The sequence below is a fragment of the Ursus arctos genome, chromosome Y (assembly GCF_023065955.2).
Source record: "Ursus arctos isolate Adak ecotype North America chromosome Y, UrsArc2.0, whole genome shotgun sequence".
Taxonomy (NCBI): Eukaryota; Metazoa; Chordata; class Mammalia; order Carnivora; family Ursidae; genus Ursus; species Ursus arctos.
This window is the reverse complement of record NC_079874.1, coordinates 787,315-804,906: the sequence shown is the minus strand read 5'-3', so window position 1 is coordinate 804,906 and position 17,592 is coordinate 787,315.

Genomic DNA, 17,592 nt, shown 5'->3' with positions numbered 1-17,592 from the left:
TGACTCTGCCTGGGTGGTCGAGTGCTGAGCTCTGTGCTAAGGGAGCCTACTCCATGCATTTGCTGTGGGTGGGCCTTGTAAGTAGGGTTCTGAAAACAGCTCTTCCTTTTTTTCTATACTTCTCTTATTTTAGGAAATCTAGAAACTACTGAAAACCAAGTATCTAACTGGAACTTAACCAGATATCACTTTACTCTAAATACTAATATGGATAAGACAGAGGAAGGCAGATAAGCAAAACTTAAGAAACATTATGGAAAATTAACCACCAATTGAGAAAATTTATCTGTGCATTTTTTTTCAGAATTGGCAAGTGTTTAATAGCAAAGCCCCTGCCTCAGCTTGCTCAACCCCACCTTTAAGCGGGAGCAACATAGATCTAACCCATCACTTGCAAACATTCCAACTGTTGTTGGAAACTAATTGAGGTTTTTAATGATGTTGCAAGAGCACAGTCTTGTCATTTAACAGTCACAACCTTAGGAATACTTTTTCTCTTCTTAATTATGCAGAAATAAGTTTGTATCACTCAATACCAAATAAATAGTGAGAATGAGCTCATTCCACATTCCGATGCCCAAGTAGGTATATGTAAGTGCAGAGATTTGAAAAGACCTTCATCCTCTCCCTCGTCCCCCCAATTCATGTTTCTTAATTATCTGACCTAAACAAGTGATGGCACTAATTCTGAAAGAGACAATTTCTAAGGAAATATTTAAGACTGGTTAGCATGAAACATTTCTGGTGGAGGAGCTCCTCACCCAAAGCCCTCAGGCAGGGCAAGACATTGCAATGACTCCAGCTTTCGGATGTCTACTGGGGCTGACATAAGTATCTACCTATCTGCAGAAGAAGATTCTAGGGCCATTAAAAAGTCAGTTGAACTCATCTCTCACCCTTAAAATGTAGTGATTAACACAGTGTCTGGAATGGAGTAGCTGCTCAAGAAATCTGTATTATCTCTGACTAATGCCAGAAGTTTGTACCTTGAGCTAGATTCTTTTATAATAATTATTATTATTACTATTATGAAAGATTTCCTATGTGTAAAAGAATACGACAAGCTTAAGTTATAAAAAATAAAATTATTGTATTAATTTCCACCCAGCTCCTTTGATGTCTTGTTCCAATCACATACCTATCCTTTTCCCAAAGTTTATGTTTATGATTCCCTTTACTTTCATTGAAGTTGGGAAACATATGTAAGTTTCCCTAAGTAATATATTGTTAAGTATTAAGCACTTGAGAATTTTCTATACATGGCTTGTTTCTCTGTGACTTGCGCTTTCCAACCAGCAGCAAGTGTTTGAGATTTGTTCTGCTAATGCACAAAGCTGTAGTCCATTCATTTTCTCTGCTGTGTAGTAGTTCATTATATGAGCATACCGTTTATACATGGGCATTTGAATCATTTCCAGATTTTTGCTATCTCAAAACCTGCTAGTAACCATTTTTTAGTTTTTGGTTTTTTGTTTTTTTGTTTTTTGGGGGGGTTGCATATCACCTAATGCAAATACATGAGATTTTCTGCAGAAGAAAAGTTTTCTAGTAAGCATAAAATTGCTTGGTAATAATATGTACATACCTTCAACCTTCCAAGATAATGCCAATTGTTTTCCAAAGGCATTGTGCTAACATCTACCAGCAATAGATAAGAGTGACTTTTGCTTCATATGTTTACCAAAAATTAGGATTCTTTATTTTTTTTATTCACCAATCTAATAGGTGCTAAATATGACCAGATTTTGTTTTAATTTATATTTTCTTGCTTACTAATAAGTTTGAGCACTTTTTATATATATCCTGATCTTTCATGTTTACTCTAGGAAATGCTTTGCTCATGTCTTTTTGTCCATCATTTTATTGGCTTGTTAAGGATTTTTCTTTAAAATAATTGGGTCTAGGGGTGCCTGAGTGGCTTAGTCCATTAAGCGTCTGACTTGGACTGAGGTCATGATCCCAGGGCCATAGGATCTAGACCCACATCTGCCTCCCTGCTCAGCAGAGAGCATGCTTCTCCCTCTCCCTCTGCCTGCTGCTCCCACTGCTTGTGCTCTCTCTTTCTGTCAAATAAATAAATAAAATAAAATTTTTAAATTGGTCTTTGCATCAGGCTCCGTGCTGAGCATGGAGTCTGCTTAAGACTCTCCCTCCCCCTCACATGAGAGACTATGGACTATGAGAAACAAACTGAGGACTTCAGAGGGGAGGGGGGTGGGGGAATGGGATAGACCGGTGATGGGTAGTAAGGAGGGCACGTATTGCATGGTGCACTGGGTGTTATACACAACTAATGAATCATCGAGCCTTACATCGGAAACCGGGGATGTACTGTATGGTGACTAACATAATATAATAAAAAATCATTAAAAAAAAAAAGAAAAGACTCTCCCTCCCCCTCGACCTCTCCTTTCCTTCTCTCTCTCTCTAATAAGTAAATAAATCTTTAAAATAATTGGGTCTTAATGTATTCTAGATTCTAATTCTTTGTTCTATGTGTTAAAAATGTCTTCTGACAGTTTGTGGCTTGTCTTTTCATTTCTTTATGATGAACATAAAGTTTTAATGAACAGGGATTGTTTTGTTTTGCTTTTAAAGTGTTTAAATATATGTTTTCTTCTTTATGGTTTGTGTTTTTAATGCCTTGTGGAGAAAACTCTTCCCAGATTTTCTTGTAAATTTTTCACAAGTTTTGCTTTGTAATTCAAGTCTTTAAACTATACTGAAATCAAATTTTTTGTAGGCATACAATTTTCCTTCTCTACTCTCTGTCTCTATTAATGTTACTATTCTAGGTATCTCATATAGTAGAATTATGCAATACTTGTCCTTTTCTGCTTGACTTATTTCACTTAGCATAATACCTTCAAGGTCCATCCATGGCATAGCATGTATCAGAACTATGTTTTTTTTTAAAGCTTAATAAAATGTCATCACATGTATATACCATATATATTTTTTTTTGTCCATTACTTTGTGGACTACCATATGCTCTACCCCAGAGAATGTCCCATGTGTATCTAAGAAGAGTGTATTCTGTTGTTGTTGGGTAGAGTACTCTGTACATATCTTGTAGATTTGGTTGGTTCATTGTGTTGTTCAAGTCTTTTGTTTTCTTATTTATCTAATGTCTGGTTGACCTATTTATTATTGACAGTGGGATACTGAAGCCTACAACTGTTGTTGAACTATCTGTCTTTCCCTTGAATTCTGTCCATTCTTCCTTCATATTTTGATGGTCTGTTATTGAGTGTGTAGACATTTATAATTGTCATATTTTCCTGCTATAATGAAACTTTTATGAATATATCATGTTCTACGTTGTCTCTTGTAAACTTATTTTTATTTTTATTTTTAATAATATTTTTATTATATTATGTTAGTCACCATACAGTACATCCCTAGTTTTTGATGTAAAGTTCATGATTCATTACTTACATATAACACCTAGTGCACCATGCAATACGTGCCCTCCTTACTACCCATCACCAGTCTATCCCATTTCCCCACCCCCCTACCCTCTGAAGCCCTCAGTTTGTTTCCCAGGGCCCATAGTCTTATTTTTAAAAAGGACAGTTTTACAGGATGTAGGATTCTTCGTTGATTTTTTTTTTCCTTCAGCACTTTTAATATATCAACCCACTGTCTTCTGACCTCCAAAGTTTCTGATGAGAAATATGCTGATAATTTTATTAAGAATAGCTTGCACAGGACTAGTTGCTTTTCTATTGCTGCTTTCAAGATTCTTTCTTTGTCCTAATGCAGGTCTCTAAATTTATTCTACTTGGGATTTAATGAAATTCTTAGAGGTATATATTCATCTCTTTCATCTTGGGATTTTTTTTTGACCACTACTTTTTTTTTTTTTTTTAAAGATTTTATTTATTTATGTGACAGAGAGACAGCCAGCGAGAGAGGGAACACAAGCAGGTGAGTGAGAGAGGAAGAAGCAGGCTCCCAGCGGAGGAGCCCGATGTGGGACTCGATCCCGGAACGCCGGCATCACGCCCTGAGCTGAAGGCAGACGCTTTAACGACTGCGCTACCCAGGCGCCCTGACCACTACTTCAAATAATCTCTCTGACCCTTTCTCTTTTCTCCTTTGAAACTCCCACAATTACAATGCATATGTTGTCCCACTTGATGGTATCCCACAGGACTCTTAAGCTCTGTTCACTTTTCTTCAAACTTCTTTCTAAATATTATCTTCAACAATATTTTCTTCTGTCTGTTCAAATCTGTTTTTCAATACCTCTTGTACATTTTTTTTAAAATTCAGTTGTACTCTTCAGCTCCAGAATTTAGTTTTGGTTCCTTTTTGTGTTTTCTATCTCCTTATTGATATTTCCATTTTGTTCATACATTGCTGTCCTGGCTTTGTTCATATCTTCTGTAAGCTCTAGAGCATCTTCAAAGATGGTTTTTTTACAATGAAAGAGAAGATATTCTTCTCTTAAGGCAGTTGCAGCTGGACCTACAGGCATTTGAGAATTTCCTGACAACTCTTAAGATTTAACCTGTATCTCCCCTACAGGTTGAGATATTTGGTGGGGAATTCTCAGATTTTCAAGAACAGCAGCAGCTTCCAGGTGGAGAATAATCCACTTTGGTACCTCAGGTTAAGATGTCAGTGTTGAGAGGAGTTAAGATGGCTGAGGAGTAGGAGACACCTTTTTCAGCCGGTCCCCCGAGACGAGCTGGATAGGTATCAGACCAGCCTAAACAACCACGGAACCAGCCTGAGACGTAGGAAGATGCATCTGGATCTCTACAAATGAATATCTCCAGCGCTGAGTATTGAGGTACGAAGCGGGGAGCTGTGAAACCATGCACAGATATCGGAAGATAAACGGAAGGGGGAGGGAGCCGCTGCGTTCGGGCGCCGGGAAGCGGTAGCCACTTGCACGGGGGAGCGGGCGGGCTCGCGGTCGCCACCTGCAAAACAGCAGACTGAGACCATGAGCCGGGTGCGCACGCCACCAGGCATCTCGTGGAACACCAGAATCCCAGTGCGCTCACTGGATCCAGACTGAGACCGGGAGCTCCTGGAGCGCGCGCGGGGCGGCTGGTGGCTGGCGGCTGGCCGCGTTAGAAACACAAAGGACAGAGATGCGCTGACCCTGGAAGTGAGGGCTGGGACGCTGGGTGTAGGGCACACATCCCGGGACACTGCAGGGTTGAGCAGCACCAACAGTAACAGAGTTAAAGTGGCCAGAACATTAGTAGAGAATGGGCCGCAATCCCTCTGTTCTGTGACAGAGGCTGAAATTCAGCTGCTGCTGCTCTGACTCTCAGAAGAGGCACAGCAAATTGCCAGGGAGAGCAGCCAGAGAACAAAAGCCTGGAAATACCGGCTCAGAGAGTGCCCATCCCATCCCCCCTCGCAGGGGATGCAGAGACTCTACCCAAACAGGGTTGCCTGAGTATCGGCGTGGCAGGCCCCTCCCCCAGAAGGCAGGCTGAAAAATCAAGAGGCCACAACACGGGCACCTGGGTGGCGCAGTCATTGAGCGCCTGTCTTCGGCTTAGGGCGTGAGCCCGGAATTCAGGAAAGGAGTTCCTCATCGGGCTCCTCCGCTGGGAGCCTGCTTCTTCTTCTCCCACAACCCTGCTTCTGTTCCCTCTCTCGCTGGTTGGCTGCCACATAAATAAATAAATAAAATCTTTACAAAAGACACCCACATCCCTAAGATCCCTATAAAACAAAGGGCATGGCCTGGGACCCAATCAATAATTTGGGCACTGGACAACCCCGCAACCTCTCCTCATCAGAATGGCAAGTAGGAGAAGCCCCCCCACCCCCAGCAAAGAAAAGACAGTGAGTCTGTGGCTTCTGCCACAGAAATAATGGATATGGATGTAACCAAAGTATCAGAAATGGAATTCAGAGTAATGACGGTCAAAATGATGAGTAGAATTGAAAAAACTATTAACGAAAAGGTTACTGAGAATATAGAATCCCTAAGGACAGAAATGAGAGCAAATCTGACAGAAATTAAAAATTCTATGAGCCAAATGCAGGCAAAACTAGAGGCTCTGACGGCCAGGGTCACAGAAGCAGAGGAACGGGTTAGTGAATTGGAGGATCGGTTAATAGAGGAAAAAATGAAAATAGATGCTCTTAAAAAAATCACGCCCACGAATGTAGGTTACGGGAGATTACTGACTCAATGAAACGATCCAATGTTAGGATCATCGGCATCCCCGAGGGGGTGGAGAAAAACAGAGGTCTAGAAGAGATATTTGAACAAATTGTAGCTGAAAACTTCCCTAATCTAGCGAGGGAAACAAACATTTGTGTCCAAGAGGCAGAGAGGACTCCTCCCAAGCTCAACCACGACAAACCTACGCCACATCACGTCATAGTGTATTTCGCAAATATTAGATCCAAGGATACAGTATTGAAAGCAGCCAGGGCAAAGAAATTTCTCACGTACCAAGGCAAAGGCATCAGAATTATGTCAGACCTGTCTACACAGACCTGGAATGAGAGAAAGGGTTGGGGGAGCATATTTAAAGCTCTTTCAGAGAAAAACATGCAGCCAAGGATCCATTATCGAGCAAGGCTGTCATTCAGAATTGATGGAGATATAAAGACATCAGTTTCGCCAGTCACTAACCAATTTCGTAACCACGAAAGCAGCCCTACAGAAGATATTACGGGGGGTTCTATAAAAGTAAAAAGGGCCCAAGTGTGATACAGAACAGAAAGTCACAGCCAATACAAACAAAGACTTTACTGGCAACATGGCATCATTAAAATCATATCTCTCAGTACTCAGTCTTAATGTTAATGGCTTACATTCTCCCATAAACGCCACAGCGTTGCAGAAATAATACCTATTCTCCTAAAGCAATTTCAAAAAATAGGAACAGAAAGAAAGCTACCGAACTCATTCTATGAGGCCAATATTACCTTGATCCCCAAACCAGGCAAAGAGCACCTCAAAAGGAGAATTACAGACCGATCTCCCTATTGAATATGGATGCCAAAATCCTCAACAAGATCCTGGCTAATAGAATCCAACAGTACATTAAAAAGATTATACATCACGATCAAGTGGGATTCATACCTGGGATGAAAGCATGGTTCAATATTCACAAATCAATCAGCGTGATACATTATATCAACAAGGAAAGACTCAGGAACCATATGATCCTCTCAAGGGATGCCGAAAAAGCACTTGACAAAATACAGCATCCTTTCCTAATTAAAACCCTTCAGAATGTAGGAATAGAAGGTACATTTCTCAATCTCATAAAAGCCATCTATGAAAAGCTTACTGCAAATATTATTCTCAATGGGGAAAAGCTGGAAGCCTTTCCCTTAAGATCAGGAACTCGACAAGGATGCCCACTCTCGCCACTATTATTCAACATAATACTAGAAGTCCTTGCAACACCATTCAGACGACAAAAAGGGATCAAAGGTATTCAAATTGGCAAAGAAGAAGTCAAAATGTCTCTCTTTGCAGATGACATGTTACTCTATATGGAAAACCCAAAAGAAGCCACTCCCAAACTATTAGAAGTTATAGAGCAATTCAGTAACGTGGCAGGATACAAAATAAATGCTCAGAAATCAGTTGCATTTCTGTATACGAATAACGAGAACGAAGTAAGAGAATTTAGGGAATCGATCCCATTTACAATAGCACCAAAAACCATACGTTACCTTGGAATTAACTTAACCAGAGACGTAAAGGACCTATATAATAGAAACTATAAATCACTCTTAAAAGACATTGAGGAAGACATAAAAAGATGGAAAGATATTCCATGCTCATGGATCGGAAGAATTAACATAGTTAAAATGTCCATGCTACCCAGAGCAATCTACACTTTCAATGCTATCCCGATCAAAATACCGACGACATTTTTCAAAGAACCGGAACAAATAGTCCTTAAATTTGTATGAAAACAGAAAAGGCCCCGAATCTCCAAGGAACTCTTGAAAAGGAAAAACAAAGCTGGGGGCATCACAATGCCGGATTTCGAGCTGTACTACAAAGCTGTAATCACAAAGACAGCATGGTACTGGCACAAAAACAGACACATAGACCAATGGAACAGAATAGAGAACCCAGAAATGGACCCTCGGCTCTTTGGGCAACTAATATTTGAAAAAGCAGGAAAAAACATCTGGTGGGAAAAAGACAGTCTCTAAAATAAATGGTGCTGGGAAAATTGGACAGCTACATGCAAAAGAATGAAACTTGACCACTATCTCACACCATACACAAAAATAAACTCCAAATGGATGAAAGACCTCGATGTCAGACAGGAATCCATCAAAATTCTAGAGGAGAACATAGGCAACAACCTCTACGACATCGGCCAAAGCAACCTTTTTCATGACACATCACCAAAGGCAAGAGAAACAAAAGATAAAATGAATTTATGGGACTTCATCAAGATTAAAAGTTTCTGAATATCCAAGGAAACAGTCAGAAAAACTAAGAGGCAGCCCACGGAATGGGAGAATATATTTGCAAATGACACTACAGATAAAGGACTGGTATCCAAGATCTACAAAGAACTTCTCAAACTCAATACACGAGAAACAAAGAAACAAATCAAAAAATGGGCAGAAGATATGAACAGACACTTTTCCAATGAAGACATACAAATGGCTAACAGACACATGAAAGAATGTTCAAAATCATTAGCCATCAAGGAAATTCAAATCAAAACCACACTGAGATACCACCTTACGCCAGATAGAATGGCAAAAATAGACAAGGCAAGAAACAACAATTGTTGGAGAGGATGTGGAGAAAGGGGATCCCTCCTCCATTGTTGGTGGGAATGCAAGATGGTACAGCCACTCTGGAAAACAGTGTGGAGGTCCCTTAAAAAGTTAAAAATTGAGCTACCCTATGATCCAGCCATTGCACTACTGGGTGTTTACCCCAAAGATACAGACGTAGTGAAGAGAAGGGCCATATGCACCCCAATGTTCATAGCAGCAATGTCCACAATAGCTAAATTGTGGAAGGAGCCGAGGTGCCCTTCAACAGATGACTGCTAAGAAGTTGTGGTCCATATATACGATGGAATATTACTCAGCTATCAGAAAGAACGAGTTCTCAACATTTGCTACAACATGGACGGCACTGGAGGAGATAATGCTAAGTGAAATAAGTCAAGCAGAGAAAGACAACTATCATATGATTTCTCTCATCTATGGAACATAAGAACTAGGATGATCGGTAGGGGGAGAAAGGGATAAAGAAAGCGGGGGTAATCAGAAGGGGGAATGAAACATGAGAGACTATGGACTATGAGAAACAAACTGAGGACTTCAGAGGGGAGGGGGGTGGGGGAATGGGATAGACCGGTGATGGGTAGTAAGGAGGGCATGTATTGCATGGTGCACTGGGTGTTATACACAACTAATGAATCATCGATCCTTACATTGGAAACCGGGGATGTACTGTATGGTGACTAACATAATATAATAAAAAATCATTAAAAAAAAAAAAAGAAGTTGTGGTCCATATATACAGTGGAATAGTACTCAGCTATCAGAAAGAACGAGTTCTCAACATATTCTGCAACATGGACAGCACTGGAGGAGATAATACTAAGTGAAATAAGTCAAGCAGAGAAAGACAACTATCATATGATTTCTCTCATCTATGGAACTAAGAACTAGGATGATCAGTAGGGGAAGAAGGGGATAAAGAAAGGGGGGGTTAAAAAGAAAGGGGAATGAAACATGAGTGACTATGGACTATGAAAAACAAACTGAGGGCCTCAGAGGGGAGGGGGGTGAGGGAATGGGATAGACTGGTGATGGGTAGTAAGGAGGGCCCATATTGCATGGTGCACTGGGTGTTATACGCAACTAATGAATCATAGAGCATTACATCGGAAACCAGCGATGTACTGTATGGTGATAAATATAATATAAAAAAAATCATTAAAAAAAAAAAAGAAGTTTCCATTTAAGCCAGGCACTAAAGAGACTTTCAAAAATTTAAATATGTAATGTTTTCAAAAATACCTTGTTTTAGCAAATAAAGTATATTTCATACACACAAAAATAAATAAATAAATAAAATTATATCTCTCAGTATTCAGTCTCAATGTGAATGGCTTAAATGCTTACATAAACTCCACAGGGTTGCAGATTGGATAAAAAGACATGACCCATCCATTTGCTGTCTACAAGAGACTCATTTCGAACCCAACGATGCATTCAGACTGAGAGTAAGGGGATGGATTAACATCTATCACGCAAATGGACCTTAAAAGAAAGTTGGGGTAGCAATTCTCATATCAGATAGGTTGGATTTTAAACTAGAGACTATAGTTAGAGACACGGAAGGGCACTATATTATTCTTAAAGCATGTAACCAACAAGTAGATATGACAATTATAAATATATGTGCCCCCAACAGGGGAGCAACAAGATACACAAGCCAACTCTCAACAAGAATAAAGAGACATATAAATAAAAAAAAACATTAATAGTAGGGGACTTCAACACTACACTATCAGAAATAAACAGAACACCCTGGCAAAAACTAAGCAAAGAACCAAAGGCTTTGAATGCCATACTCGATGAGTTGGACCTCATAGATATATATAGAACACTACACCCCAGAACCAAAGAATACTCATTCTATTCTAATGCCCATGGGACATTTTCAAGAATAGACCATGTTCTGGGACACAAAACAGGTCTCAACCGATACCAAAAGACTGAAATTATCCCCTGAATATTCTCAGACCACAACGCTCTGAAATTGGAACTCAACCACAAGGAAAAATTTGGAAGAAACTCAAACACTTGGAGACTAAGAACCATCCTGCTCAGGAATGACTCGATAAACCAGGAAATCAAAAATCAACTTAAACAATTTATGGACACCAACGAGAATGAAAACAGAACGGTCCAAAACCTATGGGATACTGCAAAGGCAGTCCTAAGGGGGAAATATATAGCCATCCAAGCCTCACTCAAAAGAATAGAAAAATCTAAAATGCCGTTTTTATATTCTCACCTCAAGAAGCTGGAACAGCAACAGAGGGACAGGCCTAATCCACTCACGAGGAAGCAGTTGGCCTAAATTGGAGCTGAAATCAATCAAGCAGAAACCAGAAGTACAGTAGAGCAGATCAACAGGACTAGAAGCTGGTTCTTTGAGAGAATCAATAAAATTGACAGACCACTAGCAAGACTTATCCAAAAGAAAAGAGAAAGGACCCAGATTATTAAAATTATGAATGAAAAAGGAGAGGTCACGACAAACACCATTGAAATTGGAAGGATTATCAGAAATTTTTATCAACAGCTATATGCCAATAAACTAAGCCATCTGGAAGAGATGGAATCCTTCCTGGAAACCTATAAACTACCAAGACTGAAACAGAAGAAATTGATTTCTTAAACAGGCCAATTAATTATGAAGAAATTGAGTCAGTGATAAACAACCTTCCAAAAAACAAAACTCCGGGCCCAGACCGTTTTCCTGGGGAATTCTACTAAACATTCAAAGAAGAAATGATACCTATTCTCCTGAAGCTATTTCAAAAAATAGAAACAGAAGGAAAGCTACCAAACTCATTCCATGAGGCCAATATTACCTTGATCCCCAAACCAGGCAAAGACCCCCTCAAAAAGGAGAATTACAGACCGATTTCCCTAATGAATAAGGACGCCAAAATCCTCAACAAGATACTTGCTAATAGAATCCAACAGTACATTAAAAGGTTTAACCATCATGATCAAGTGGATTCATACCTGGGATGCAAGCGTGGTTCAATATACGCAAATCAATCAGCGTGATACATCATATCAACAAGAAAAGACTCAGGAACCATGTGATCCTCTAAATGGATGCCGAAAAAGCATTTGACAAACTACAGCATCCTCTCCTGATGAAAACCCTTCAGAGTGTAGGAATAGAGGGTACATTTCTCAATCTCAGAAAAGCCATCTATGAAAAGCCTACTGCAAATATTATTCTCAATGGGGAAAAGCTAGAAGCCTTTCCCTTCACATCAGGAACATGACAAGGATGCCCACTCTCGCCACTATTATTCAACATAGTACTAGAAGTCCTTGCAACAGCAATCAGACGACAAAAAGAGAACAAAGGTATCCAAATCGGCAAAGAAGAAGCCAAAATGTCTGTCTTCACAGATAACATGATACTCTATATGGAAAACCCAAAAGAAGCCACTCCCAAACAATTAGAAGTTATAGAGCAATTCAGTAATGTGGCAAGATACAAATCAATGCTTAGAAATCAGTTGCATTTCTATACACGAATAACGAGACCGAAGACAGAGAAATTAGGGAATCCATCCCATTTACAATAGCACAAAAACCATACGTTACCTTGGAATTAACTTAACCAGAGACGTAAAGGACCTATATTTTAGAAACAATACATCTCTTTGAAGAGAAACTATTCTAGAAACTATAAAACTCTTGAAAGACATTGAGGAAGACATAAAAAAACGGAAAGATTTTCCATGCTCATGGATCAGAAGAATTAACATAGTTAAAATGTCCATGCTACCCAGAGCAATCTACACTTTCAATGCTATTCCGATCAAAATACCAAGGACATTTTTCAAACAACTGGAACAAATAGTCCTTAAATTTGTATGGAAACAGTAAAGGCCCTGAATCTCCAAGGAACTGCTGAAAAGGAAAAACAAAGCAGGGGGCATCACAATGCCGGTTTTCGAGCTGTACTACAAAGCTGTGATCACAAAGACGGCATGGTACTGGCACAAAAACAGACATATAGACCAATGGAACAGAATAGAGAACCCAGAAATGGACCCTTGGCTCTTTTGGCAACTAATATTTCATAAAGCAGGAAAAAACATCCGGTGGGAAAAAGACAGTGTCTTCAAGAAATGGTGCTGGGAAAATTGGACAGCTACATGCAAGAGAATGAAACTTGACCACTCTCTCACACCATACACAAAAATAAACTCCAAATGGATGAAAGACCTCGATGTGAGACAGGAATCCATCAAAATCCTAGAGCAGAACATTGGCGGCAACCTCTACGACATCGGCCAAAGCAACCTTTTTCATGACACATCACCAAAGGCAAGAGAAACAAAAGATAAAATGAATTTATGGGACTTCATCAAGATGTTTCTGCACAGCCAAGGAAACAGTCAGAAAAACTAAGAGGCAGCCCACGACATGGGAGAATATATTTGCAAATGACACTACAGATTGGTATCCAAGATCTACAAAGAACTTCTCAAACTCAATACACGAGAAACAAAGAAACAAATCATAAAATGGGCAGAAGATATGAACAGACACTTTTCCAATGAAGACATACAAATGGCTGACAGACACATGAAAAAATGTTCAAAATCATTAGCCATCAGGGAAATTCAAATCAAAACCACACTGAGATACCACCTTATGCCAGTTAGAATGGCAAAAATAGACAAGACAAGAAACAACAATTGTTGGAGAGGATGTGGAGAAAGGGGATCCCTCTTGCACTGTTGGTGGGAATGCAAGTTGGTACAGCCACTCTGGAAAACAGCGTGGAGGTCCCTTAAAAAGTTAAAAATTGAGCTACCCTATGATCCAGCCATTGCACTACTGGGTGTTTACCCCAAAGATACAGACGTAGTGAAGAGAAGGGCCATATGCACCCGAATGTTCATAGCAGCAATGTCCACAATAGCTAAATTGTGGAAGGAGCCGAGATGCCCTTCAACAGATGACTGGATTAAGAAGTTGTGGTCCATATATACGATGGAATATTACTCAGATATCAGAAGGAAAGAGTTCTCGACATTTGCTGCAACATGGACGGCACTGGAGGAGATAATGCTAAGTGAAATAAGTCAAGCAGAGAAAGACAACTATCATATGAGTTCTCTCATCGATGGAACATAAAAACTAGGATGATCAGTAGGGGAAGAAAGGAATAAAGAAAGGGGGGGTAATAAGAAGGGGGAATGAAACATGAGAGACTAGGGATATGAGAAACAACCTGAGGGCCTCAGAGGGGAGGGGGGTGGGGGAATGGGATAGACCGTTGATGGGTAGTAAGGAGGGCACGTATTGCATGGTGCACTGGGTGTTATACACAACTATTGAATCATCGAGCCTTATATTGGAAACGGGGGATGTACTGTATGGTGGCTAACATAATATAATAAAAAATCATTAAAAAAAATAATAAAATTATAAAATTTAAAAAAATTAAATTAAAAAAAAGAAATCAATGTCTCTTTTCGCAGATGACATGATACTCTATATGGAAAACTCAAAAGAAGCCATTCCCAAACTATTAGAAGTTATAGAGCAATTCAGTAATATGGCGGGATAAAAAATCAATGCTTAGAAATCCGTTGCATTTCTATACATGAAAAACGAGACCGAAGACAGAGAAATTAGGGAATCCATCCCATTTACAATAGCACTAAAAACCATATGTTACCTTGTACTTAACTTAACCAGAGACGTAAATGACCTATATTGTAGAAAATATATTTCACTCTTGAAAGACATTGAAGAAGACACAAAAAGATGGAAAGATATTCCATGCTTATGGATCGGAAGAATTAACATAGATAAAATGTCCATGCTACCCAGAGCAATCTACACTCAATGCTATCCCGATCAAAATACCGAGGACATTTTTCAAACAACTGGAACAAATAGTCCTTAAATTTGTATGGAAACAGAAAAGGCCCCAAATCTCCAAGGAACTGTTGAAAAGGAAAAACAAAGCTGGCGGAATCACAATGCCGGATTTCGAGCTGTACTACAAAGCTGTGATCACAAAGACGGCATGCTACGGGCACAAAAACAGGCATATAGACCAATGGACCAAAATAGAGAACCCAGAAGTTGACCTCGGCTCTTTGGGCAACTAATATTTGATAAAGCAGGAAAAAACATCTGGTGGGAAAAAGACAGTTTCTTCAATAAATGGTGCTGGGAAATTGGACAGCTACATGCAAGAGAATGAAACTTGACCACTCTCTCACACCATACACAAAAATAAACTCCAAATGGATGAAAGACCTCGATGTGAGAAGGAATCCATCAAAATTCTAGAGGAGAACATAGGCAGCAACCTCTATGACATCGGCCAAAGCAAACGTTTTCATGACACATCCCCAAAGGCAAGAGAAACAAAAGATAAAATGAATTTATGGGACTTCATCAAGATTAAAAGCTTCTGCACAGCCAAGGAAACAGTCAGAAAAACTAAGAGGCAGCCCATGGCATGGGAGAATATATTTGCAAATGACACTACAGATAAAGGACTGGTATCCAAGATCTACAAAGAACTTCTCAAACTCAATACACGAGAAACAAAGAAACAAATCAAAAAATGGGCAGAAGATATGAACAGACACTTTTCCAATGAAGACATACAAATGGCTGACAGACACATGAAAAGATGTTCAAAATCATTAGCCATCAGGGAAATTCAAATCAAAACCACACTGAGATACCACCTTACGCCAGTTAGAATGGCAAAAATAGACAAGGCAGGAAACAACAATTGTTGGAGAGGATGTGGAGAAAGGGATCCCTCCTCCATTGTTGGTGGGAATGCAAATTGGTACAGCCACTCTGGAAAACAGTGTGGAGGTCCCTTAAAAAGTTAAAAATTGAGCTACCCTATGATCCAGCCATTGCACTACTGGGTGTTTACCCCAAAGATACAGACATAGTGAAGAGAAGGGCCATATGCACCCCCATGTTCATCTGTCAAAAAAATAAATAAAATCTTAAAAAAATAAAATAAAATATCAGCTTCTTCCTGTTTCAGTCTTGGTATTTTATAGGTTTCCAGGAAGGCATCCTTTTCTTCCAGGTTGTTTAATTTATTGGCATAAAGCTTAGGATAAAAGTTTCTAATGATGCTTCCTATTTTATTGGTGTTGGTTGTGACCTCTACCCTTGCATTCATAATTTTATTAATTTGGGACCATTCTCTATTCTTTTGAATAGGTCTGGCAGTGGCCTATCGATTTTATTTATTCTTTCGAAAAACCAGCTTCTAGTTCTGTTGATCTGCTCTACTGTACTCCTGGTTTCTAATTCATTGATTTCTGCTCTAATCTTTGTAAACTGCTTCCTCATGCGTGGATTAGGCCTGTTACTCTGTTCCAGCTTCTTGAGGTGAGAATATAAAAGCTGCATTTTAGATTTTTCTATTCTTTTGAGTGAGGCTTGGATGGCTATGTATTTTCCCCTTAGGACTGCCTTTGCAGTGTCCCTTAGATTTTGGATTGATGTCTTTTCATTTTCGTTAGTCTCCATAAATTTCTATATTCTAAAAACTACAAATCTCTCCTGGAAGACATTGAAGAAGTTACACAATGATGGAAAAATATTCCATTATCATGGATCAGAAGAATAGGCAAAGTTAAAATGTCCATGCTACCCGGAGCAATCTACACTTTCAATGTTATCCTGATCAAAACACCAATGACATTTTTCAAAGAACTGCAACAAACAGCCCTTAAATTTGTGTTAAGAACTAGAAAAGGCCCTGAATCACCAAGGATTGTTGAAAAGGAAAAACAAAGCTGGGGGCATCACGTTGTGAAGCTATACTACAAAGCTGTCATCACAATGACAGCATGGTACTGGCTAATGGAACAGACACACAGACTAATGGAACAGAATAGAGAACCCAGAAATGGACCCTCAGCTCTTTGGGCAACTAATCTTTGACAAAGCAGGAAAAAACATCCGGTGGGAAAAAGACAGTCTCTTCAATAAATGGTGCTGGGAAAATTGGACAGCTATATGCAAAAGAATGAAATATGACCACTCTCTCACACCATACACAAAGACGAACTCCAAATGGATGAAAGACCTCGATGTGAGACAGGAATCCATCAAAATCCTCAGGAGAAAATAGTCAACAACCTCTTTGACATCGGCCAAAGCTATCTTTCTCATGACACATCTCCAAAGGCAAGAGAAACAAAAGATAAAATGAACTTGTGGGACTTCATCAAGATAGAAACCTTCTCCATAGCCAAGGAAACAGTCCAAAAAACTAAGAGGCAGCCCACAGAACGGGAGAAGATATTCACAAATGAAATTACAGATAAAAGACGTGTCCAATCCACAAAGAACTTCTCAAATTCAACATGGGAAACAAATAACCAAATCAAAATATGGGCAGAAGATATGAGCAGACGCTTTTCCAATGAAGAAATAGAAATGGCTAACAGACACATGAAAAAATGTTGAAAATCATTAGCTATCAGGGAAATTGAAGTCAAAACCACCTTGAGATACCACCTTATGCCAGTTAGAATGGCAAAAATGGACAAGGAAGGAAACAACAAATGTTGGAAAGGATGTGGAGAAAGGGGATCCCTTTTACATTGCAGGTGGGAATACAAGTTGGTACAGCCTCTTTGGAAAACAGTGTGGAGGTTTCTTAAAAAGTTAAAAATTGTGCTACCTTTTGATACAGCAATTGCACTACTGGGTAAATACCCCAAAGATACAGGCGTATCTGTATCGTGATGAAGAGAAGGGCCATATGCACCCCAATGTTCATAGTAGCATTGTCCACAATAGCTAAATCGTGGAAGGAACCGAGATGCC